The following is a 27,767-nucleotide window of genomic DNA, read 5'->3' as shown; positions in this document are numbered from 1 at the left end:
AGTCCCTAGAGTAGAGCAGTATTTGTGGAAGCAGGTAAATCGCAGGCCTCAATCAGTATTTGGTGGAAGCTCGTATGTTAAACCCCTAAATCTGTATTTTGTGGAAGCAGATGAATCGCAGCCCTCAAGCAATATTAGTTGGAAGCAGGTATATCAAACCCCTTAATCAGTATTTTGTTGACGCCGTTGTATCGCATGCCTCAATCTATATTTGGTGGAAGCAGGTATGTCGCATCCCTAAATCAGTATTTTGTGGAAGCAGGTGTATCGCAGGCCTCAATCAATATTTGGTGGAAGCAGGTAAATCAGTCCTTTAATCAGTATTTTGTGGAAGCAGGTATATCAAACCGCTTAATCAGTATTTTGTGGAAGCAGGTATATCAAACCCTTTAATTAATATTTGGTGGAAGCAGGTATATCGACCCATCAATCTATATTTTGTGGAAGCTGGTACATCAAACTCATTAATCAGTATTTTGTGGAAGCAGGCATATCAAACCCCTTAATCAGTATTTTGTGGGAGCAGGTGTATCGCAGGCCTCAATCAATATTTGGTGGAAGCAGGTATATCAGTCCCCTTAATCAGTATTTTGTGGAAGCAGGTATATTGCAAACCTCAAACAGTATTTTGTGGAAGCAGGTATATCAAACCCCTTAATCAATATTTGGTGGAAGCAGGTATAATGACCCATCAATCTGTATTTTGTGGAAGCTGGTATATCAAACTCCTTAATCAGTATTTTGTGGAAGCAGATGTATCGCAGGCCTCAATCAATATTTGTTGGAAGCAGGTATATCAAACCCCTTAATCAGTATTTTGTTGACGCAGTTGTATCGCATGCATCAATCTATATTTGGTGGAAGCAGGTATGTCGCATCCCTAAATCAGTATTTTGTGGAAGCTGGTGTATCGCAGGCCTCAAACAATATTTGGTGAAAGCTGGTATATCAAACCTCTTAATTAGTATTTTGTGGAAGCAGGTGTATCGCAGGCCTCAATCAATATTTGGTGGAAGCAGGTAAATCAGTCCCTTAATCAGTATTTTGTGGAAGCAGGTATATCAAACCGCTTAATCAGTATTTTGTGGAAGCAGGTATATCAAACCCTTTAATTAATATTTGGTGGAAGCAGGTATATCGACCCATCAATCTATATTTTGTGGAAGCTGGTATATCAAACTCATTAATCAGTATTTTGTGGAAGCAGGCATATCAAACCCCTTAATCAGTATTTTGTGGGAGCAGGTGTATCGCAGGCCTCAATCAATATTTGGTGGAAGCAGGTATATCAGTCCCCTTAATCAGTATTTTGTGGAAGCAGGTATATCGCAAACCTCAAACAGTATTTTGTGGAAGCAGGTATATCAAACTCCTTGGTGGAAGCAGGTATAATGACCCATCAATCTGTATTTTGTGGAAGCTGGTATATCAAACTCCTTAATCAGTATTTTGTGGAAGCAGATGTATCGCAGGCCTCAATCAATATTTGTTGGAAGCAGGTATATCAATCCCCGTAATCAGTATTTTGTTGAAGCAGGTGTATCGCAGGCCTCAATTAATATTTGGTGGAAGCAGGTATATCGCATTGTTAAATCAGTATTTGGTGGAAACAGGTGTATCGCATGCCTTAATCAATATTTGGTAGAAGCTGTTATTTCAAATTCCTTAATCAGTATTTTGCGAAAGCAGGTGTATCTCAGGCCTCAATCAATATTTTGTGGAAGCAGGTATATCAACCCCCCTAATCATTATTTTGTGGAAGCAGGTGTATTGCAGGCCTCAATCCATATTCAGTGGAAGTAGGTTTATCAGTCCCCTTAACCGCCTCCGGACCGCCTAACGCAGGATTGCGTTCCGGAGGCGGTCGATTCATTCCTCCTGGACGCGCCGGCGCGTCATCTCGCGAGACACGAGATTTCCTGTGAACGCGCGCACACAGGAGCGCGCGTTCACAGGAACCAAAGGTAAACGAGTGGATCTGCAGCCTGCCAGCGGCGATCGTTCACTGGCAGGCTGTAGATGCGATTTTTTTAACCCCTTAAAGGTATATTAGACGCTGTTTTGATAACAGCATCTAATATACCTGCTACCTGGTCCTCTGGTGGTCCCTTTTGCTTGGATCGACCACCAGAGGACACAGGCAGTTCTGTAAGTAGCACCAATCACCACTACACTACACCCCCCCGTCACTTATTAACCCATTATTAACCCCTGATCACCCCATATAGACAACCCCTTGATCACCCCCCTGTAAGGCTCCATTCAGACGTCAGTATGTGTTTTGCGGATCCGAAAAACACATACGGACGTCTGAATGGAGTCTTACAGGGGGGTGATCAATGACAGGGGGCTGATCACCCCATATTAGACTCCCTGATCACCCCCTGTCATTGATCACCCCCCTGTAAGGCTCCATTCAGACATCAGTATGTGTTTTGTGGATCCGCGTACCCACGGATCCGCAAAACACATACGGACATCTGAATGGAGCCTTACAGGGGGGTGATCACCCCATATAGACTCCCTGATCAACCCCCTGTCATTGATCACCCCCCTGTAAGGCTCCATTCAGACGTCAGTATGTGTTTTGCGGATCCGAGAAACCCACGGATCCGCAAAACACATACAGACGTCTGAATGGAGCCTTACAGGGGGGTGATCACCCCATATAGACTCCCTGATCACCCCCCTGTCATTGATCACCCCCCTGTAAGGCTCCATTCAGACGTCAGTATGTGTTTTGCGGATCCGCGGACCCACGGATCCGCGGATCCGCAAATCACATACGGACGTCTGAATGGAGCCTTACAGGGGGGTGATCACCCCATATAGATTCCCTGATCACCCCCCTGTCATTGATCACCCCCCTGTAAGGCTCTATTCAGACGTCCGTATGTGTTTTGCGGATCCGCGGATCCACGAATCCGCAAAACACGGACACCGCGGATCCGCAAAACATGGACACCGGCAATGTGCTTTCTGCATTTTGCGGATCCGCACATTGCCAGAACTATATAGAAAATGCCTTTTCTTGTCCGCAATTGCGGACAAGAATAGCACATGTTCTATAGGCTCTACAAAAAACGCAGTGTTGCCCGATCAGGCCTGATCTTGTGTGCACACTTGTGTTCAGTCCGCCCCACCACAGTGACAGAATTTTTTTTTTTTCTGATCACTTCAAAAACACAGTAAAATCGCTGCGGCGCTATAAAAAGATCACTTTTGAGGGGCATGGCGAGTTCATAGAATATTTTAATTTTTTTTGTCACAAGTTAGCGGAATTTTTTTTAATTTTTTTTTTGTTTTTTTGTTTTTTCTTACAAAGTCTCATATTCCACTAAGTTGTGACAAAAAATAAAATCTCACATGAACTCACCATACCCCTCACGGAATCCAAATGCGTAAACATTTTTAGACATTTATATTCCAGACTTCTTCTCACGCTTTAGGGCCCCTAAAATGCCACGGCAGTATAAATACCCCACAAGTGACCCCATTTCGGAAAGAAGACACCCCAAGGTATTTCGTGAGGGGCATGGCGAGTTCATGTAAAATTTTATTTTTTGTCACAAGTTAGTGGAATATGAGACTTTGTAAGAGAAAAAAAAAAAATCATTTTCTGCTAACTTGTGGCAAAAAAATAATATTCTAGGAACTCGCCATGCCCCTCACGGAATACCATGGGGTGTTTTCTTTTCAAAATGGGGTCACTTGTGGAGTATTTATACTGCCCTGGCACTTTAGGGGACCTAAAGCGTGAGAAGTACCGTATTTTTCGCCCTATAAGATGCACCGGCCCATAAGACGCAACTAGGTATTTGAGGAGGAAAATAAGAAAAAAAATTTTTTTAACCAATAGGTGTGCTTTTGGTGGGTTTTGAACAAATTGTGGTCTGTGGATGGCACACTGTTATGGGGGGGATCTGTGGGTGACGCACTGTTATGGGGGATCTGTGGGTGACGCACTGTTATGGGGGATCTGTGGGTGACACTTATGGGGGATCTGTGGGTGACACTTATGGGGGATCTGTGGGTGACACTTATGGGGGATCTGTGGGTGGCTCTTATTGGGGTCTCTGGATGGCACTGTTATGGGGATCTGTGTATGACACTGTTATGGGGGGGATCTGTGGATGACACATATATAGCATCTTATGCTATGTGTCATCCACAGATCCCCTCCATAACAGTGTCCCTGTAGTGAATGACCCTCAATACAAGGGGTGGGGGTCGCATCTGCTTTTATAATGACAGCGGGGCCCGTGCAGTGACTGTATTCTACTACACGGGCCCCGCTCACTGTATAATCGTATCTGTATTCTGTAATAGTTAATTGTGTATATAATGTAATCGCATATTCAGCGCTACTTACAACTACAAGCGCTCGGTAGGTAGCAGAGAGGAGGGAGGAGGCAGGCCGGGAGGACGGGCGCTGGCAGCGTGAGTCACTACGTCATGCGCCCACGCCGCCTGCTTCATTCATAAAGTGGGCGGCGCAGGCGCGTGACGTAGTGTGTGTGACGTGCCGCCCGCACGTCCTCCCGGCCTGCCTCCTCCCTCCTACCTACCGAGCGCTTGTAGTTGAAGGTAGCGCTGATTATGCGATTATATTATATACACAATTAACTATTACAGAATACAGATACGATATACAGTGAGCGGGGCCCGTGTAGTAGAATACAGTCACTGCACGGGCCCCGCTGTCATTATAATTGCAGATGCCAGCCCCCAGCCCCTCCTCCCTCACAGCTGATACACCCGCCGCGCGTCGTCGCGGCAGGTGTATCATTGAAAATACGGCAAAATCAGCAGCATTCGCCGTATAAGACGCACTGCTATTTTCCCCCCACTTTTGGCGGGAAAAAAGTGCGTCTTATACGGCGAAAAATACGGTAGTTTGGAATCCAACTGCGTAAAAAAATGCCCTGTGAAATCGTAAAGATTCTCATTGGAATTTGGGCCCCTTTGCACACCTAGGCTGCAAAAAAGTGTCACACATGTGGTATCGTCGTACTCAGGAGAAGTAGGGCAATGTGTTTTGGGGTGCATTTTTACATATACCCATGCTGGGTGAGAGTAATATCTCTGTAAATTGACAACTTTGTATAAAAAAAAATTAAAAGTTGTCATTTGACAGAGATATTTCTCTCACCCAGCATGGGTATATGTAAAAATACACCCCAAAACACATTTCCCTACTTCTCCTGAGTACGGCGATACCACATGTGTGACACTTTTTTGCAGCCTAGGTGCGTAAAGGGGCCGAAAGTCCAACGAGTACCTTTAGGCTTTACAGGGTTGCTCACAATTTAGCCTTGCCCAAAATGCCAGAACAGTAAACACACCCCACAAATGACCCCATTTTGGAAAGAAGACACCCCAGAGGTATTCGCTAAAGGGAATTTTGAGTCCATGAAAGATTGAACTTTTTGTCACAAGTTAGCGGAAAGGGAGACTTTGTGAGAAAAAAAAAAAATATATCAATTTCCGCTAACTTGTGCCAAAAAAAAATAAATACTTCTATGAACTCGCCATGCCCCTCACGAAATACCTTGGGGTGTCTTCTTTCCAAAATGGGGTCACATGTGGGATATTTATACTGCCCTGGCATTTTAGGGGCCCTAAAGCATGAGAAGAAGTCTGGAATGCAAATGTCTAAAAATGCCCTCCTAAAATGTGGTATCGCCGTACTCAGGAGAAGTAGGGCAATGCGTTTTGGGATGTCTTTTTACATATACCCATGCTGGGTGAGAGAAATATCTCTGTCAAATGACAACTTTGTATAAAAAAATGGGAAAAGTTGTCTTTTAGAGAGATATTTCTCTCACCCAACATGGTTATATGTAAAAAGACACCCCAAAACACATTGCCCAACTTCTCCTGAGTACGGCGATACCACATGTGTGACACTTTTTTGCAGCCTAGGTGGGCAAAGGGGCCCAAATTCTAAAGAGCACCTTTAGGATTTCACAGGACATTTTTTACACATTTGAATTTCAAACTACTTCTCACGCATTAGGGCCCCTAAAATGCCAGGGCAGTATAACTACCCCACAAGTGACCCCATTTTGGAAAGAAGACACCCAAGGTATTGCGTGATGGGCATAGTGAGTTCATGGAAGTTTTTATTTTTTGTCACAAGTTAGTGGAATATGAGACTTTGTAAGAAAAAAAAAAATCATAATTTTTCACTAACTTGTGACAAAAACTAAAAAGTTCTATGAACTCACTATGCCCATCAATGAATACCTTAGGGTGTCTACTTTCCTAAATGGGGTCATTTGTGGGGGTTTTCTACTGTCTGGGCATTGTAGAACCTCAGGAAACATGACAGGTGCTCAGAAAGTCAGAGCTGTTTCAAAATGGGGAAATTCACATTTTTGTACCATAGTTTGTAAACGCTATAACTTTTACCCAAACCAATAAATATACACTTATTGCATTTTTTTTTTTATCAAAGTCATGTAGAACAATAAATTTAGAGAAAAATTTATATAGAAATGTATTTTTTTTTTATTATTTTACAACTGAAAGTGAAAAATTTCATTTTTTAGCAAAAATTTCGGTAAATTTTGAATAATAACAAAAAAAGTTAAAATGTCAGCAGCAATGAAATACCACCAAATGAAATCTCTATTAGTGAGAAGAAAAGGAGGTAAAATTAATTTGGGTGGTAAGTTGCATGACCGCGCAATAAACCGTGAAAGTAGTGTAGTGCAGAATTGTAAAAAGTCGTCTGGTCATTAAGGGTGTTAGGGGAGCTGAGATGGTTAATCAGTATTTTGTGGAAGCAGGTATATCAAACCCCTTAATCTGTATTTTGTGGAAGCAGGTATGTCGCACCCCTCAATCAGTATTTTGTGGAAGCAAGTATATCAAACCCCTTAATCAATATTTGGTGAAAGCAGGTATATCGACCCATCAATCTGTATGTTGTGGAAGCTGGTATATCAAACTTCTTAATCAGTATTTTGCGGAAGCAGGTATATCGCACCCCTCAATCAGTATTTTGTGGAAGCAAGTATATCAAACCCCTTAATCAGTATTTTGTGGGAGCAAGTGTATCGCAGGCCTCAATCAATATTTGGTGGAAGCAGGTATATCAATCCCCTTAAACAGTATTTTGTGGAAGCAGGTGTATCGCAAGCCTTTATCGATATTTGGTGGAAGCTGGTATATCGCACCCCTCAATCAGTATTTTGTGGAAGCAGGTGTATAGCAGGCCTCAAACAATATTTGGTGGAAGCAGATATATCAATCCCCTTAATCAGTATTTTGTGGAAGCAGGTATATCGCAGGCCTCAATCAGTATTTGGTGGAAGCAGGTATATCAAACCCCTTAATCAGTATTTTGTTGAAGCAGGTGTATCACAGGCCTCAATCAATATTTAGTGGAAGCAGGTATATCGCATCCCTAAATCAGGATTGTGTGGAAGCAGGTGTATCGCAGGCCTCAATCAATATTTGTTGGAAGCAGGTATATCAATCCCCTTAATTAGTATTTTTGTGAAGCAGGTGTATCGCAGGACTCAATCAATATTTGTTGGAAGCAGGTATATCGCATCCCTAAATCAGTATTTGGTGGTAACAGGTGTATCGCAGGCCTCAATCAATATTTGGTGGAAGCCGTTATCTCAAATTTCTTAATCAGTATTTTGTAAAAGCAGGTGTATCGCAGGCTTCAATCAATATTTCATGGAAGCAGGTATATCAATCCACTAATCATTATTTTGTGGAAGCAGGTGTATCGCAGGCCTCAATCAATATTTGGTGGAAGCAGTTATATCAGTCCCCTCAATCAGTATTTTGTGGAAGCAAGTTTATCATTCCCCTCAATCAGTATTTTGTGGAAGCAAGTATATCAAACCCCTTAATCAATATTTGGTGGAAGCAGGTATATCGACCCATCAATCTGTATGTTGTGGAAGCTGGTATTTAGTGGAAGCAGGTATAACGCACCCCTCAATCAGTATTTTGTGGAAGCAGGTATATCAAACCTCTTAATAAGTATTTTGTGCTAGCAAGTGTAATGCAGGCCTCAATCAATATTTGGTGGAAGCAGGTATATCAAGCCCCTTAATCAGTATTTTGTGGAAGCAGGTGTATAGCAGGCCTCAATCAATATTTGGTGGAAGCGGGTATATCAAACCCCTTAATCAGTATTTTGTGGAAGCAGGTATATTGCACCCCTTAATCTTTATTTTGTGGAAGCAGGTATATAGAACCCCTCATTTAATATTTGTTGGAAGCAGGTATCTCGCAGGCCTCAATCAGTATTTGGTGGAAACAGGTATATCAATCCCCTTAATCAGTATTTTGTTGAAGCAGGTGTATCACAGGCCTCAATCAATATTTGGTGGAAGCAGGTATATCGCATCCCTAAATTAGTATTTTGTGGAAGCAGGTGTATCGCAGGCCTCAAACAATATTTGGTGGAAGCAGGTATATCGCATCCCTAAATCAGTATTTTGTGGAAGTAGGTGTATCGCAGGCCTCAATCAATATTTGGTGAAAGCAGGTATATCAGTCCCCTTAATCAGTATTTTGTGGAAGCAGGTATATCAAACCGCTTAATCAGTATTTTGTGGAAGCATGTACAAACCGGATTCCAAAAAAGTTGGGACACTATACAAATCGTGAATAAAAACTGAATGCAATGATGTGGAGGTGCCAACTTCTAATATTTTATTCAGAATAGAACATAAATCACGGAACAAAAGTTTAAACTGAGAAAATGTACCATTTTAAGGGAAAAATATGTTGAATCAGAATTTCATGGTGTCAACAAATCCCCAAAAAGTTGGGACAAGGCCATTTTCACCACTGTCTGGCATCTCCCCTTCTTCTTACAACACTCAACAGACGTCTGGGGACCGAGGAGACCAGTTTCTCAAGTTTAGAAATAGGAATGCTCTCCCATTCTTGTCTAATACAGGCCTCTAACTGTTCAATCGTCTTGGGCCTTCTTTGTTGCACCTTCCTCTTTATGATGCGCCAAATGTTCTCTATAGGTGAAAGATCTGGACTGCAGACTGGCCATTTCAGTACCCGGATCCTTCTCCTACGCAGCCATGATGTTGTGATTGATGCAGAATGTGGTGTGGCATTATCTTGTTGAAAAATACAGGGTCTTCCCTGAAAGAGATGACGTCTGGATGGGAGCATATGTTGTTCTAGAACCTGAATATATTTTTCTGCATTGATGGTGCCTTTCCAGACATGCAAGCTGCCCATGCCACACGCACTCATGCAACCCCATACCATCAGAGATGCAGGCTTCTGAACTGAGCGTTGATAACAACTTGGGTTGTCCTTGTCCTCTTTGGTCCGGATGACATGGCGTCCCAGATTTCCAAAAAGAACTTCGAATCGTGACTCGTCTGACCACAGAACAGTCTTCCATTTTGCCACACTCCATTTTAAATTATCCCTGGCCCAGTGAAAACGCCTGAGCTTGTGGATCTTGCTTAGAAATGGCTTCTTCTTTGCACTGTAGAGTTTCAGCTGGCAACGGCGGATGGCACGGTGGATTGTGTTCACTGACAATGGTTTCTGGAAGTATTCCTGAGCCCATTCTGTGATTTCCTTTACAGTAGCAGTCCTGTTTGTGGTGCAGTGTCGTTTAAGGGCCCGGAGATCACGGGCATCCAGTATGGTTTTACGGCCTTGACCCTTACGCACAGAGATTGTTCCAGATTCTCTGAATCTTCGGATGATGTTATGCACAGTTGATGATGATAGATGCAAAGTCTTTGCAATTTTTCGCTGGGTAACACCTTTCTGATATTGCTCCACTATCTTTCTGCGCAACATTGTGGGAATTGGTGATCCTCTACCCATCTTGGCTTCTGAGAGACACTGCCACTCTGAGAAGCTCTTTTTATACCCAATCATGTTGCCAATTGACCTAATTAGTGTTAATTCGTCTTCCAGCTCTTCGTTATGCTCAAATTTACTTTTTCCAGCCTCTTATTGCTACTTGTCCCAACTTTTTTGGGATTTGTTGACACCGTGAAAATTGGAATCAACGTATTTTTCCTTTAAAATGATACATTTACTCGGATTAAACGTTTGATCTGTCATCTACGTTCTATTACAAATAAAATATTGACATTTGCCATCTCCACATCATTGCATTCAGTTTTTATTTCCAATTTGTTTAGCGTCCCAACTTTTTTGGAATCCGGTTTGTATATCGCACCCCTCAATCAGTATTTTGTGGATGCAGGTATATCAAACCCCTTAATCAATATTTGGTGGAAGCAGGTATATCGACCCATCAATCTGTATTTTGTGGAAGCTGCTATATCAAACTCTTTAATCAGTATTTTGCTGAAGCAGGTATATCGCACCCCTCAATCAGTATTTTGTGGAAGCAGGTATATCAAACCCCTTAATCAGTATTTTGTGGGAGCAGGTGTATCGCAGGCCTTAATCAATATTTGGTGGAAGCAGGTATATCGCACCCCTAAATCAGTATTTTGTGGAAGCTGGTGTATCGCTGGCCTCAAACTGTATTTTGTGGAAGCAGGTATATAGAACCCCATAATAAATATTTGGCGGAATAGGTATATTGCACCCCTCAATCAGTATTTTGTGGAAGCAGGTATATCGCAGGCCTTAATCAATATTTGATGGAATCAGGTTTATCGCAACCCTCAATCAGTATTTTGTGGAGAGTGAGGAGAGTGCAGATACAGAGGATTTGGAGGGTGCAGAAGCGGAAGGCTGAGTGAGCCACTCAACCAACTCTAGTGCGTCCTTTGATGCAATCGCACGTGCCTTTTCCAACTTCCCACTTAGGCTCTTTCCTGGTGCACCTGCGCGACCCTACCACCTCTGCGGAATGGCCTGCCTCTTCCTCTGCCTGTCATTTTCAAAATGACCCTGTGCAAAAGTCCCTAGAAAAGAGCAGTATTTGTGGAAGAAGGGATATATCAGAAGGCCTCAATCAGTATTTGGTGGAAGCTGGTATATCAAACCCATTATTCAGTATTTTGTTGAAGCAGGTGTATCACAGGCCTTAATCAATATTTGGTGGAAGCAGGTATATCGCATCCCTATATCAGTATTTTGTGGAAGCAGGTGTATCGCAGGCCTCAATCAATGCTTGGTTGAAGCAGGTATATCAGTCCCCTAAATCAGTATTTTGTGGAAGCAGGTATACCAAACTCCTTAATCAGTATTATGTGGAAGCAGGTATATCAAACCCCTTAATCAATATTTGGTGGAAGCAGGTATATCGACCCATCAATCTGTATGTTATGGAAGCTGGTATATCAAACTCCTTAATCAGTATTTTGCGGAAGCAGGTATATTGCACCCCTCAATCAGTATTTTGTGGAAGCAGGTATATCAAACCCCTTAATCAGTATTTTGTGGGAGCAAGTGTATCGCAGGCCTCAATCAATAATTGGTGGAAGCAGGTATATCAATCCCCTTAATCAGTATTTTTTGGAAGCAGGTGTATCGCAGGCCTTTAGCAATATTTGGTGGAAGCCGGTATATCGCAGCCTTCAATCAGTATTTTGTGGAAGCAGGTGAATCGCAGGCCTCAAACAATGTTCGGTGGAATCAGGTATATCAATCCCCTTAATCAGTATTTTTTGGAAGCAGGTATCTCGCAGGCCTCAATCAGTATTTGGTGGAAACAGGTATATCAAGCCCCTTAATCAGTATTTTGTGGAAGCAGGTTTATCGCAGGCCTCAATCAATATTTGGTTAAGCAGTTATATCAAACCCCTTAATCAGTATTTTGTGGAAGCAGGTATATTGCACCCCTCAATCTGTATTTTGTGGAAGCAGGTATATAGAACCCCTTAATCAATATTTGGTGGAATAGATATATCGCACCCTTCAATCTGTATTTTGTGGAAGCAGGTATATCGCAAGCCTCAATCAATATTTGGTGGAAGCAGTTATATCGCACCCCTCAATCAGTATTTTGTGGAAGCAAGTATATCAAACCCCTTAATCAGTATTTTGTGGAAGCAATTAATTTTTTGATGGGCAACTGGTATAACACACCAGTTGCAAATATATGTTCCAATAGCGCTATAGTCCCTCTATATAGCTGCGGTATTGCAGCAGAACCACACACAACTGCTGCACAATACAAATGCGCTATAATATACTTCATATGTTAGAAAGTATATTATAAGTATATTTATATCACACCTATCAATAGCAAACCTATACCAGTCCTTAAAAGGACTTGTGTGTGTCACGGAACCATGAACCAGACGTACAACAAGAGATAAGTGAAAATAAGAAGGCTTTATTGAAAATAAAGCTGTAAAGCAAAAGTCCAAACGAATGGTGAAACCGAAGCAGAGTCTTTGAGAGGCCAGAGATCAGGAACCAGAAGGGTAGTCAGGCGAAGCCAAGAACAGGAACCAGCAGGGTAGTCAGACGAGCCAGGATCAGGAACCAGCAGGGTAGTCAGACGAAGCCAGGATCAGGAACCAGCAGGGTAGTCAGACGAAGCCAGGATCAGGAACCAGCAGGGTAGTCAGACGAAGCCAGGATCAGGAACCAGAAGCAGCAGCAGTCTTAGAAGCATGTGAACACAGGAGGACCAAGCAAGGAACTGAAGCCACAGACCTCCTATATATATGAGCTAGGCATCCAGCTCCTCCCAGTGGGAAGGAGGAGCCGCAGGGTGGAAGGCTACAAGAAACCCAGAAACCAAGATGGCCGCCAGCACATGTCAAACGAAGGAGAACAGCAGGAAGGTAAGACCATGACAGTACCTCCCCCTCAAGGGCCCCTCCTCCGCGGAGCAAAAAACGGTTTCTGAGGGAAGCGTGCGTGGAAGGCTCGGAGCAAGGCAGGAGCATGGACATCTGCGGAGGGAACCCAGGAACGCTCCTCTGGACCATAACCACGCCAATGGACCAAAAACTGCACCCGACCGCGGACCAGGCGTGAGTCCAGGATATTGCTCACCTCATACTCCTCATGATTGCCCACTCGGACCGGACGAGGCCGAGGAACCGAGGAAGTGAAACGATTACACACCAGTGGCTTCAACAGGGAGACATGAAACACGTTAGAGATCCGCATGCCAGGAGGAAGCGCAAGGGCATAGGCTACCGGGTTTACCCTGCGAAGCACTCGGAAGGGACCAACAAAGCGAGGCGCCAGCTTGGGAGTGGGCACTCGAAGGTTGAGGTTGCGGGTGGACAACCATACACGGTCTCCGACCTGGTAGGAAGGAGCAGGCGCTCGTCTGCGATCAGCCTGGAGTCTCTGGCGCTGCGCAGAGGCCTCAAGGGACTTCTGGATCTGTACCCAAGAAGCACGTAGGACGGAAAGGTGATCCTCCACAGCCGGAATATCCTGGGGAGAGAATACCTCCGGTAACACGGCAGGTTGGAACCCATAATTGGCCATGAAGGGAGACGTCCCAGAGGAAGAGTTCACCGCCGTGTTCCTGGCAAACTCAGCCCAAGGCAGAAGGTCAAACCAATTGTCTTGGTGATCGGAGACATAGCAACGAAGGAATTGCTCCAAGGCCTGATTGGATCGTTCTGCGGCCCCATTGGACTGAGGGTGGTAGGAGAAGGAGAGATGAATCCCCAACTGGGAGCAAAAGGCGCGCCAGAACCTGGACACAAACTGACTCCCCCGATCCGACACAATCTCCTTGGGCAAACCGTGCAACCGGAAGACCTCCCTGGCAAAAATCGTGGCCAACTCTTGTGCAGAGGGTAACTTCTTGAGAGGAACACAGTGGCACATTTTGGAAAACCGATCCACAATCATGAGAATGACCGTATGGCCTCGGGATGCAGGGAGGTCCACAATGAAATCCATCCCCAGGTGTGACCATGGGCGCTCCCCGGTGGCTATGGGTTGCAGAAGGCCCAACGGAAGGTGCCGAGGGGACTTACTCTGGGCACAAACGGAGCATGCCGCTACATATGCGGCGATGTCGGAACGTAGGGAAGGCCACCAGAACAGACGTGAAACAGCCCAGGACAGCTGATTCTTTCCAGGATGCCCCGCGGTCTTGGAGTTATGGTAGGTTCGCAACAACCGAGTGCGCAACTCCTCAGGCACAAAACATCTGCCGTTGGGTCTCCCAGAGGGAGCACCAGATTGAGCCGCCAAAATCTGCTCACCCAGGGGAGAGGTCAGGCTGGTGCGAATGGCGGCCAGGATCTGATTCGGAGGTATGACCGAAGTCGGAATCGACTCCTCCCTGGACAGCTCGGAGTACTGTCGTGATAGGGCATCCGCCCTGATGTTCTTGGAACCGGGTAGGTAGGAGACCACGTAATTAAAACGTGACAAGAACAGAGCCCATCTGGCCTGACGTGGTATCAATCTCTTGGCCTCAGAAAGGTAGGTCAGATTCTTATGGTCCGTCAGGATGAGAACCGGAACCACCGAACCCTCGAGCAAGTGCCTCCATTCTTTAAGGGCCTGCACGATGGCCAATAACTCCCTGTCACCAATCTGATAGTTGCACTCCGCGGAAGACAGTTTCCGGGAGTAAAACCCACAAGGAAGCAGAGGACCCTCTGGTGTTCTACGCTGAGACAGAAGGGCGCCTACTCCCGTCTCAGACGCGTCCACCTCGAGGACAAAGGGCAACCCAGGGTTGGGATGCGACAGAATCGGAGCCGACACAAAAGCGGACTTTAGGGCCTCAAAAGCTCGGATGGCCTCGAGCGGCCAGACCTGGGAATTACTGCCCTTCCTGGTCAGATCCGTGAGAGGCTTGGCCAGCATGGAAAAGTCCCTGATGAACTTCCGATAATAATTGGCGAAGCCCAAAAAGCGCTGCAGGGAACGAAGACCACTGGGCTGGGGCCACTGTAAGACAGCCGAAACCTTCTCAGGATCCATGGAGAACCCCTCAGCGGAAATGATGTAACCTAAGAAGGTTACCTGGGATCGGTGAAATTCGCATTTCTCAAGCTTACCGAACAGCTTGTTCTCTCGTAACCGTTGCAACACTCGTCTGACATCCAGAATGTGGGCCTCCATGGATTCAGAATATACCAAGATGTCATCCAAATAGACCACCACACACTGCTGCAACAGGTCACGGAAAACATCGTTGATGAATTCCTGAAAGACTGCGGGCGCATTGCACAACCCGAAGGGCATAACCAAGGATTCATAATGACCGGTCCTGGTGTTAAACGCGGTCTTCCACTCATCGCCCGCCTTGATCCTTACCAGGTTATATGCCGCCCTCAGGTCGAGTTTGGTAAAGACCGTGGCCCCTTTAAGGCGATCGAACAGCTCGGAAATCAAGGGTATCGGGTAAGCGTTCTTGATCGTGATGCGATTGAGATCCCTGTAATCGATGCAAGGCCTCAACTCACCGCCCTTCTTTTTCACAAAGAAAAATCCAGCCCCTGCCGGGGACGAGGATTTGCGAATGTGTCCGCGTGAAAGCGCCTCCCTCACGTACTCCTCCATGGCCTCATTCTCCGCTACCGACAGTGGATAGACTTTGCCACGAGGAGGAACGGCACCAGGTTGTAACTCTATGGCACAATCGTATGGGCGGTGCGGAGGTAGGGCAACCGCGCGCACCTTATCGAATACATCCCGGTACTCCTCGTATTCAGGAGGCAACAGAGAGTCCGAGGAAGTACACAGCAACTTGACAGACCCATGGATGCAACTAGCCCCACACTGCGGTGACCACGAGAGGATCTCGGCCGATCTCCAATCGAAAGTCGGATTATGCTTCTGGAGCCAGGGGTAGCCCAAGACCACCGAGTAGTGTGGAGACGAAATAACCTGGAGGCAGACCGACTCTCTGTGAACGGCACCAATGGCTATCCCCACTGGAAGGGTCTCATGAGTCACGTGTGGCGGCAGAAGGGGTCTGCCGTCTATCGCCTCAAGAGCCAGTGGGGAACCTCGAGCCTGCAGAGGAATGGAATTGGCGGCAGCGAACACACTATCAATGAACAAACCACCAGCACCAGAGTCCACCAACGCCTGGGTCGTCACCGAGCCCCCGACCCAGGAGAGGACAACAGTGATCAGTGGTTTGTCAACACGGGAAACCGGGGACGAGGAGACTCCACCCAAGATCTGCCCCCGACAGGATCTCAGGTGCGAGCGTTTCCCGGACGGTTCGGACATGCCAACCGAAAATGCCCACCGAGACCACAGTACATGCATCGACCCTCGCGTCTCCGGAGTACCCTCTCCCCCTCGGACAGGCGAGCAAACCCCAGCTGCATGGGTTCACCCCCAGACAAGTCATCCCCAGGAGGCGTGGGAGGAGAGGGAGGCACGGGTGGGACAGCAAACGTAGGCGCCAATCTGTTAGAAGACCTCCGCAGGCTCTCCTTAAAGGAAGGTCTCTCCCTGAGTCTGGTGTCAATCAAAATCAGGAAAGAAATAAGAGACTCGAGCTCCACTGGTAGGTCCTTAGCTGCAACCTCATCCTTCAAGGCATCCGAGAGACCATGAGAGAAAGCAGCGACCAGAGCCTCATTATTCCAGCCCACCTCTGCTGCCAGGGTACGAAACTCAATGGCGTATTCAGCTACGGATCGTGAACCCTGTCTGATGGACATAAGGAGCTTCGCAGCAGAGCCAGCACGAGCCGGCACATCGAATACCTTCCGAAGAGAAGCAACAAAACCGGAAAACTCGGCAACCACCGGATTGTTGTTCTCCCATAAAGGGCTGGCCCAGGCCAAGGCCTTGTCCGAGAGCAGCGAGATCAAGAAGCCCACCTTTGATCTCTCAGTAGGAAAGGCATGTGGCAGCAACTCGAAATAAATGCCCACCTGGTTAAGGAAACCTCGGCACTGAGTTGGCTCTCCCCCAAAGCGCTGTGGAAGAGGGGCAGAACCGGTCATACCCCGAAACACCGCAGGCGCAACAACAGGTGTCGGGGTAGACTCTGGCGCAACAACCGGAGCGGCAGTAGGAGCGACAACCGACCCATCGGCAACGGGAGCGAAATGAGCCGTGCGTTCAAGCAGGGTTTGCAACGCCACAGCGAACCGACCCAACAGGTGATCCTGCTGATCAAGTCTGGCAACCAGCATGGGTAGCGAGGATGGCCCTGTACCGTCAGAACTCATGGCTTGGTCCTAATGTCACGGAACCATGAACCAGACGTACAACAAGAGATAAGTGAAAATAAGAAGGCTTTATTGAAAATAAAGCTGTAAAGCAAAAGTCCAAACGAATGGTGAAACCGAAGCAGAGTCTTTGAGAGGCCAGAGATCAGGAACCAGAAGGGTAGTCAGGCGAAGCCAAGAACAGGAACCAGCAGGGTAGTCAGACGAAGCCAGGATCAGGAACCAGCAGGGTAGTCAGACGAAGCCAGGATCAGGAACCAGCAGGGTAGTCAGACGAAGCCAGGATCAGGAACCAGCAGGGTAGTCAGACGAAGCCAGGATCAGGAACCAGAAGCAGCAGCAGTCTTAGAAGCATGTGAACACAGGAGGACCAAGCAAGGAACTGAAGCCACAGACCTCCTATATATATGAGCTAGGCATCCAGCTCCTCCCAGTGGGAAGGAGGAGCCGCAGGGTGGAAGGCTACAAGAAACCCAGAAACCAAGATGGCCGCCAGCACATGTCAAACGAAGGAGAACAGCAGGAAGGTAAGACCATGACAGTGTGGCCCTATTAGCTAGCGTTTGGTGTCCCTAACAGTCTGTCCCTGCTCCACAATGTAACCTCTCCCTACACTGGCAAAACACAAAATGTAAAATGGAGGCCAGATCCGGTTGTGTTATAGGGTGGGGGTGGGTCCATGTGCTGAAACATCTCAATTGACTGTCCTGTCTCACCTGATGTGTGTGTCATGGGTCAAAGTTGGGTACAATGCAAAAGAATATGGCGCTGGTGGACATCGCCATATGTTCACATGTTCGGCGAATCACAATGCCATCTCTATTCTCAGGAGACAGTAACTTACCTATATCAGGTGCTGTCCTGGACCTATTGACTTCTTTGCTACTTACTGTATCCAAAGTCACGCAAAACATCAAGTTATAATATTATATAATATTAAATCAGAATGAAATTGGGGATAATACAATCCCATTTAAACTGTTAGCCATAAACCTATCTCAGCTACGGTGAGAGTCAGTGCCAGATACACTACTCTTTATACAGTGTCAGCCCCAGAATGGCCCCATAAAGTGTCAGCCAGTGCTTCCAAACTGTGGTAGCCAGTCTATCCAAATTGGCAGAGAGACTGCCAATGAATCCATTTTAAGTTTACAATGTCCCTTGCTCCCTCACTGCTTTTCACCACTCGGAGTGGCCTTTCAAATGTAATTTCCTACTGACAAGAGTAATCTGTTATGGACAATTGATTATACCAATATAATATAATATACAGTACATACCTGGTAAAAATCTATGTTTACTATGTGACTAATAAGAACAGTACAATGTTATTCAAAATGATAATAATTATTTTGGTTAGAAGCAAAGGAGCATCATCATAATTTATCCAGTATTACTACTTTGCGTTGTCCATCACCACTTTTATACTTTGGCACTGGTGACATGGAGCTTGAGTAGTAAGAATTCTGGGTATGCAGAGCCAGAGAGGGGGCCAGAAATATTCATCTGATATCAGCAGACCCTGCCAGGTGAACCTAGTGGAGACATTTTTTCTATTAGTTGACAATGTCATCCAGAATAACAGCTATAAATGACTTATTCCGATGTAAATAGTAGTCAAAAGCTGTAAAAATTTGTAAGAAATTTAAATTTTGTAGGAACCTGAACATGGTGTCTGATCTTGAGGAGGCATTTTATAGAGCAGGAGGAGCTGTGCAGGTAGATATATTTTAGCGAGAAAAGACTGTTTAACTTGTATTTTTTTCTTTGAAATCCCCGCCGCTGGTCCTTAACCCCTTATTGACCAGCCTGTTTTGGGCCTTACTGACCAAGCGTTTTTCTTCCTTTTTTCATCGTTGCGTTCCAAAAGCTTTTTTAATTTTCCTTCTATATAGCTTTATAAGGGCTTGATTTTTGCAGGACAAGTTGTAGTTTTTAATGGCGCCATTTTGGGGTACACATAACTTTCTGATTAACTTTTATTAACTCTTTCTGTGAGGGAGATGGGAAAAACAGCAATACTGCCACAGTGTTTTTTACATTATAAATTTTACGGCGTTCATCTTTTGGTATAAATAACATAATATCTTTTTTCTCTGGGTCAGTACGATTACAGTGATACCAAATACATATAGTTTTTTTTAGGTTTTACAACTTTTTTGCAATAAAAACCCTTTTTTTAAAAGAAAAAAATGTTTTTACATTGCCGCTTTCCAAGACCCTTAACTTTTTTTATTTTATTTCTATGGAGTTGCGTGAGGGCTTGATTTTTGTGGGACGACTTGTATTTTTCATTGGTATCATTTTGGAGTAAATGGAGCTTTTTGATCACTTGTTATTACGTTTTTTCGGTAAATAAATAAGCAATTCAGTATTTTTTTAATTTTTTTAAAAAATTTTACGGTGTTCACCGTAGGGGATAATTTATGTGAAATTTATGTAGTCCAGGTCATTATGGACATGGCAATACCAAATTTACAGGGGAGATTTCTTTCAGCATTTTTTTTTTTTGAAAAGGGTATTTTCAATGGAAAAAAAGTGTAATTCTTTTAATGGAATTTTTTTATTTAATTTTTTTTTTTTTTTTACCACTTAATAGTCCTACAAGGGGACTATAACAGACAGTATTTTGATTGCTTTTAAAATGTAATGCATTATCCCTATAATGCATTGCATTTTAATAGCAATGCTATTTTAACATTGACCAGCAGGCTGTGCCAGAGAGGCACAGCCTGCTGGAAATTACTACAGCTGGGACCAGGGCCTACAACAGATGCCTGGTAGCCTTCAAACACATCAGCACCCCGTGATGACATGCGGCGGGCACCATTGCCCACGGCATGTAAACTGTTAACCTCTTAAGGACATAGGGCGTACAGGTACGCCCTTGTGCCCTGGTACTTAAGGACACAGGGCATACATGTACGCCCTGTGTATTTTCGATCACTGCAGTGATCGGAACCCGGTGCCTGCTCAAATCATTGAGCAGGCACCTAGGCTAAATGCGCGGGGGGGTCCCGTGACCACCCCATGTCGGCGATCGCGGCAAACCGCAGGTCAATTCAGACCTGCGGTTTGCTGCGATTTCTGAAGTTTCTGGTCCCCGCGGATCAGAAACTTTATATGCCTAAAAAAAAAGTTTTATTCACCCCCCCCCTGCACCCCTGAATGATTTTTATGGTGGCGGGAGGTGCAGGGGGAGGGTTGCGGGCGTTGTGGGCGGTGTGGGAGGCGGGCGGTGCGGCAGGCGGGATCGCGATCCCCCGCCCGCCTCCCCTTGTATAATCGTTGGTGTCTAGTGGGGATACCAGGGTGCCAGCACATTGTTGGCACCCTGGTATAAACGGCTGACATCTGCGATGCGATGTCAGCCGTTTAACCCTTTCCATACAGCGGTCCGTACGGACCGCTGTATGGAAAAGGTTAACAGCGCAGGGAGCTCCCTCCCTCTCCCATCGGGGGGCTGCTGTGCCTTTGCAGCCCCCCGATGGGGAGGGAGAGAGCCCCCAGAGAGCCCCCCGAGAGATCCCCTCCTTACCCTTCCCCGTCTGCGAAGTTCTGAGCAGACGGGGAAGGTTCCCATGGCAACAGGACGCCTCTCAGGCGTCCTGCTGTCCATGGTGCTGAACAGATCTGTGCTGAAAGGCATAGATCTGTTCAGTGTAAGTAAAATACAGTACAGAACAATATATATTGTACTGTACTGTATTATACAGACATCAGACCCACTGGATCTTCAAGAACCAAGTGGGTCTGGGTCAAAAAAAAGTGAATAAAAGTGAAAAAAATGTAAAAATCAAAAAACACATTTATCACTGATAAAAAATGAAAAAAATAAAATTCCCTACACATGTTTGGTATCGCCGCATCCGTAACGACCTGATCTATAAAACGGTCATGTTACTTTACCCGAACGGTGAACACCATAAAAATAAAAAATAAAAAACTATGATTAAATTGAAATTTTGCCCACCTTACTTCCCAAAAAAGGTAATAAAAGTGATCAAAAAAGTCGCATGTGGAGGGGCGTGGCTAGCCGCGGACAGGAAGAGACGTGTGGTGAGGGAGCTCTGTCCACTTGACCCTGCATCCACCACCATCCTGTCAGGAAACTGCCCTATACTGCCACAAATCCCTCATTTTGGAAGGCTTTAACCTGCCAGCTGCGATTTGACCCTACCTGGAGCTCTCTAGGTGCCGGTGAACCGGAGATGTGATCGGGGCCTAGTTAACAGGCGGCACCCGGATCTAACACACAGGCCGGGACATAGATTTTACATACCTCCCAGCAAATAACTACAGGGAGAGGTAAAGACCGGAGCTTCCCTGGATGGGATCCCGCTGCAAATAAGAAGCCTGCGCAGTGTGGAGTGAGAGTCCCGTTGTGCCGAACTTTAGCAGCGCGTGGCAGAGCCGCCTGAAGTACGGCGCCATCTTAACAGGGAGCATCTCCGGTGGAGGATTAGAGACCTACTCTGCATTGATCGGAGCTGAGGCCCTCTGAGGTGAAAGGAGGCCTGCTGTTCATTGCCCCTCAGGCTTTGCATATTGAAGGTACTGTGTCTTTTCAATTCATACTAGAGGACCCAGCGCCATTAAAGGTGAAGTGCCACTAGCACATAAAGCATCTGGTCTCCCCAGTTATCTCTGGATCGATTTACTGTGAGGACTGAGTCCTAATGTTTTCAAATGTCCCTCCTTTTACCTGTTGAGAGGGGGTCTATCTATCCTACGTATTAGAGCCATAGGCTCAATGTTTTCAGATCATTAATCATGATCTATCCTGTCTGGACACCTTTATAGCTTATGTGAGGAAATGCTGCACGCAAAGGCATAGCATCTTTAAGTGATTTCTCCAGCTTCTAAAGGACTTAAACCACCTATTTTGCAATGGTTAAATACGGCCAACCTGTTTCTAGGGATCCTAACATGCCTCAGAAAACTCCGCATGGCAAAGGCAATATAGAGAAATTTATTACAAAAGCGTCTGCAAATGCTGAAACATCTGCTCATGTGAATCAACCTTTATCCTTAAGTGACACACTGCAGGATGAACCACAAGCTGCAGCACAGACGGATCTCCCTTTATCAAGGGACTTTTTTCAGCAAACCCTTACCAATGCTCTGTCGCCTCTAGCACAGAATTTACAAGAAATTAAACAAGACCTACGCCATATTGGTCACCGTGTGGATAGTTTAGAGGACACCACAGCAGAACTCTGCAATCATTCCAGAGAAGTTGCCACTCATTTTCAAACATGTCAAGATCATCTGAACCAGATATACATCCAAATGGAGGACCAAGATAATCGTAATAGGCGCAATAATTTAAGAATCCGTGGCCTTCCTGAAACGTATACTGCAGAATCTCTACTTTCAACGGTGAAACAGATTGCCATATCTTTATTAGGAGACCACTACCCCCTCTCCATTGAAATTGAGAGAGCACACAGAGCACTAAGACCAAGACCTAACCCTAATGATCCCCCCAGGGACATTATTTGTAGATTTCTGGACTTCAGAGTCAAGGAAGATATGCTGGGGAAGGCTAGGGTATCCCCCTCTTGGTCTTTTGAAGATCACCAACTTGTGCTATTCCAAGACCTTGCCCCTATAACTCTGCACAAAAGGAAACAACTGAAACCTCTCACAGATTTGCTGCGAAATAGGAAAATATTATACCGCTGGATGTTCCCGTTTGGACTCTCTACCACGGTGGCGGGGAAAAGATTCTCTATCCGTCGATATGAGGACCTTACGGAACTTTTATCAGCACTGGGAGACCCCATGATCTCCATTGAAGATTGGTGCAGTGTCCAAAATCTACAGGCTTTTCCAGTAATACCAGCCCCGATCCCGTGGTCCACTGCACAAGCTGGCAGGCATGGGAAAAGTAATAAAAGAAAGAATGATCGGTTGTCCCCTAAACAACCCGATGAGGAGATAACATGAATATTTTCTAATATAAAAATTTTCTTATGATGTGGGAACTCTCATGTATCCTAAACTGGGACATCTACGTCCTTCTATTCTATATTCGATCTTTCATTAACCCTTACATAAACTGCCTAATATTCCTTCTTTTCTGTCTATAAAGTGGGCTGGAATGGGTAACACTTCTACTGTTGTAGTTGCTATGCCAAATCTATTATCTTTTCTGAATACTCTAACCTCAAAATCACTTATGGTTCTTATAAACTAAGGTGATCCTGTCAGGATCTTTCTGTTTAATTTGAAAACCTTTGCGCTCCTGAAAACTCATGGGCGCTTTCCTTTGGTTTTTGTACCAATATAGGCATGTTTGCCTAGTTTCACTTTGTGATCTCGTTAACTTCTGTTGTTTCTTCCAGAATCAATGTGATCCCGAATCTGCTGTGTCCGTCTCGCCGTCTGAAATCCGCCGTTCTCTCCAGTTTAACGCTAAGTACTCACGTGTCCCCACAAACCCACAATGGTACTACACCTAATGTCTATAAATGTAAAGGGGCTAAATTCCCCCTACAAGCGCTCTGCACTGTGGAATGATGCGAATAAGACTAAGTGTGATATAGTGCTAGCTCAAGAAACTCATTTGCTGACCAAAGATGTTGGTAAGTGTTCAAATAGGCACTACCCGCATCTTTATTTTGCATCAGCAGAAGCTAAAAAAGCGGGGGTTCTTATAGGAGTTAGGCGTTCGGTCCAATTTAAAGCACATCAAACTATTATTGATCAGGCGGGACGATATATTATTCTCCTTTGCTCTATCAATCATGCTGAATACACCATAGCTAATGTCTATGTACCTAATTCTCACCAAATTTCTTTCCTTACGAGGTTCTTTAAGAAGTTGCTGAATTTTGCCAGGGGTTCCATCATTCTAGGAGGGGATTTTAACCTGCCCATTGATCCTTTGATGGATTGTTCCAAGAAAACGGGGGGTCATCGGCCTGCGTTGGGTAAGCTTCTCAAAACTACTCCCCTACATGATATATGGAGGTACCAACATGCGACAGAAAGGGATTATACCTTTATGTCCCAGGTTCATATCTCCCAATCTAGAATCGACTATTTCCTTATTTCCAAAGACCTTCTTCATAAAACCTCTCACACAGCAATAGGTAATATTACATGGTCTGATCATGCTCCAATCTACCTACACATCTCAGATAATTATCCTAATCCTAACACACCGCTTTGGCGCCTTAACTCATTTTTGCTGAGGGATGAGAATCGGCACCAAATATTCTCTAAAGCTTTGGACGAATATTTTGTTCTTAATGACACGCCAGATATTAGTGTCTCCACATTATGGTGCGCCCATAAAAGTTTCATGAGAGGCCTCTTCATTCAGACTGCGTCCAAACTTAAAAAGCAAAGAGATAAACGGATGCAAGATATTTTAGCTCAAATAGTGGAGGCAGAAATGCGATTTAAGGAGACACCTACAGATACACTATCAGCCCAAATCACAGACTTGCGCTTTCAATTACGCTCTCTCTTGCTTTGCAAATTTGAAAAGGCCCTAACCAGGTCAAAGGCAAAATGGTATCACTTAGGAGATAGAGCCGGAGCTATGCTAGCCCGCAGGCTGAAAAAAAGGGAAGTAGCCTCCCGTATAGACTCAATGAAGCAAAATAATGGAAGGATGACTACACACCCGATTGATATTGCGGATGCGTTTGCGGATTACTATAGTTCCCTTTATAATTTGAAAAATGACGATGGCACCCCACAACCTACCTCACATACCATACAGAATTTCTTAAAATCAGTATCTCTCCCAAGTATTGCCTCCCAAGATTTGGAATTACTCAATGCCCCCTTCTCAGAACGAGAAGTAGATATAGCTATTAAATCATTAAAACTGCACAAAGCTCCAGGCCCAGATGGCTTTTCGGGGGACTATTATAAATCCTTTAAAGTAAACTTGTTACCATACATTACGCGGCTTTTTAATACATTTCTGCTTCCGGGTGCTATACCCAAAGAGATGTTATGTGCTATTATCACAACAATCCCTAAACCAGGGAAACCTCATGATACTCCAGCAAATTTCCGACCCATATCTTTATTAAATAATGACTTAAAATGATTCTCTAAACTACTGGCCTTAAGGTTACAGCCCCTTCTTCCTAAATTAGTGTCCACTGACCAAGTTGGTTTCATCCCTGGCCGCCAATGTAGGGATGGAACTCGTAGAGTAATTGATCTGCTCCAAATAGCGGATTCCTCCAGTGCACCCACAATATTTATATCGCTTGACGCTGAAAAAGCTTTCGATAGGGTGCACTGGGGGTTTCTGACGGAGGTGTTAAATCATTTTGGGTTCCGGGGACCTATTCTATCGGCTATCTTAAATCTATACTCTCTGCCATCAGCTCGAGTTTTAGCATCTGGCTTTTATTCCAAAAGCTTTGATATAACGAACGGTACCAGACAAGGCTGCCCGTTGTCACCGTTGGTTTTTGCGCTAGTGATGGAGCCCCTGGCAGAAAGAATCCGCTTGGACCCAGGTATTTTAGGTATACATGTGGGTAATGCATCACACAAAATAGGATTATACGCAGATGATGTCCTGTTATCACTTACGAACCCAGAGATATCTCTCCCAAACGTTATGGAAGTCTTAAATGAATATGCTCAAGCCTCCTTCTATAAACTTAATGTTACAAAATTGCATATTCTCCCATTTGCGATCCAAGAACCCCTCAAAAGGGAAATTCTAGCGAGAGCTCCATTTCAGTGGGCAGAGGATGGCATAGTTTACCTGGGCATACTATTAACACCTCGTATACAAAATTTGGTGAGAAGCAATCTCGACTCCCTGAGAAAAGAATTACTAACAGACTATGCCGAGTATTCTAAACTGTTTATGTCATGGCTGGCCAGAATTAATGCGGTCAAAATGATGATTCTTCCTAAGATCCTCTATAAACTTAGATGTATTCCTCTTATCATTCCACAAAAAATATTTAAAATATTGCAGTCGGACCTTATAAAATTTATATGGGGTAACAAAGCACCTAGGGTGGACCGTCGAGCCCTATACCCAAAACTGAGAGAAGGGGGCCTTGGAGTCCCGGACCTCATTCGTTATTATAAGGCGAACCTCATTGAGCAGACTAAAGAGTGGTGGGCGCCTTCCTCGCTACAGAGATGGCATGAATTAGAATCCACCTACACAAAACTGGGTTCTCTCCCAGGCTTTCTTGCCGCCATTTCCCTAGAAGCGCCTAAATCTACACCCCCTCTCTTGACTATGCAAGCGGCAGTTTGGACCTGGTCCAATTATATAGAGAAAGGGTTGCTTTTCACACCTAAGAGATCTGAGATCCCACTGGTTGCGCTTACATATGGGGTCCCTGATCTCTCCTTAGATAAATGGGAGAAGGCAGGTATCACACGTCTGGATCAGTTGTATGAAGGTGATACTATGAAAACATTTGAGACCTTACATCAGAATTATGATATACCTAACTCTTGTTTTTATCAGTACCTACAAGTTAGGCATATGCTGCACAGAACGAGACTTCCCACTATTTCAATGAATGAAACGACCCCTTTTGGTAAATACTTTACTGGTACGACAGGTCAGGGGAAAGGCCTTGCTACTGCATATCATGCACTTGACCCTACTTTAGAAACAAAGCTTAACTTTATGGTGAAATGGGAAGAAGAATTTGAAAGCTCTTGGTCGGTCGGGGAGTGGAGGGATGCTTTCCACTGGACGATAGCTACTGCCAAATGTATTAATCACATTGAACAAAATAGGAAAATACAACTTAGATGGTACTTGACGCCAGCCCGCATAGCACACATGGATCCTGAATATAGTTCAAACTGCTGGAGGAATTGTGGGGAAAAGGGAAGCTTATCACATATGTGGTGGTCATGCCCTATTATTCTCCCTTTTTGGAGGAAGATTTTTGACCTTATCTCGACAGTGGCGGGCTTCCAGATCCCCCTCGACCCCCCATTAGCTGTGTTATCCATCGGAATAGGAGATTTACCTCACTCCCATAGACCGGTAATGATGGGCATTCTCTCAGCTGCAAGGAAGCTTATTGCAACCTCATGGAAGCTGCCCATTACTCCTCAGGTGCCTGATGTGATCTCACTAGTTAACCAGTATATGCAACATGAATATATATATGCAGATTCTTACTCTGAACGCTTAAGGGCTCACAAAAGATGGGAATTGTGGAGCTCATGCCCGTTTGCAGTTAAGATTCACTCTGTAGCTCTGTAGGAACTAATACTGTGGTATACATACATAGCGGGAGAGAGCGGTGGATGGAGGACGGTGGATGGATTACGGTATAGGGTAAGCATATATAGCGGTACACTAAAGTATAGAATAAAATATATCTTAGAAATGGATCACAAGTTCTGGATTCAATCTATTAGTCTTGTTCTTGAATTGACTATGTTACAATTTGTTGTATATGTCATCAATATGCTTAACATATATTAAGTGATAGTTGCTGGATTATACAAGTGACATTTATTAGCTGGTATTCTTTTGTTGGCTTAAATATGTAACATCACAATATAAATGTCAAAGTTGTACTTGCAAATCTTAACATTGTTCTGGCTTATGCAAATGACATATTTACTGTCTGATTTTCTTATGTTGAAAAATCAATAAAAATTGAAAGTTTAAAAAAAAAAAAAGTCGCATGTACGCCAAAATTGTAACAATCAAACCGTCAT

Source organism: Bufo bufo, chromosome 3 (assembly GCF_905171765.1).
Source record: "Bufo bufo chromosome 3, aBufBuf1.1, whole genome shotgun sequence".
In the NCBI taxonomy this organism is placed as follows: Eukaryota; Metazoa; Chordata; class Amphibia; order Anura; family Bufonidae; genus Bufo; species Bufo bufo.
Note: the sequence above shows the minus strand (reverse complement) of the source record.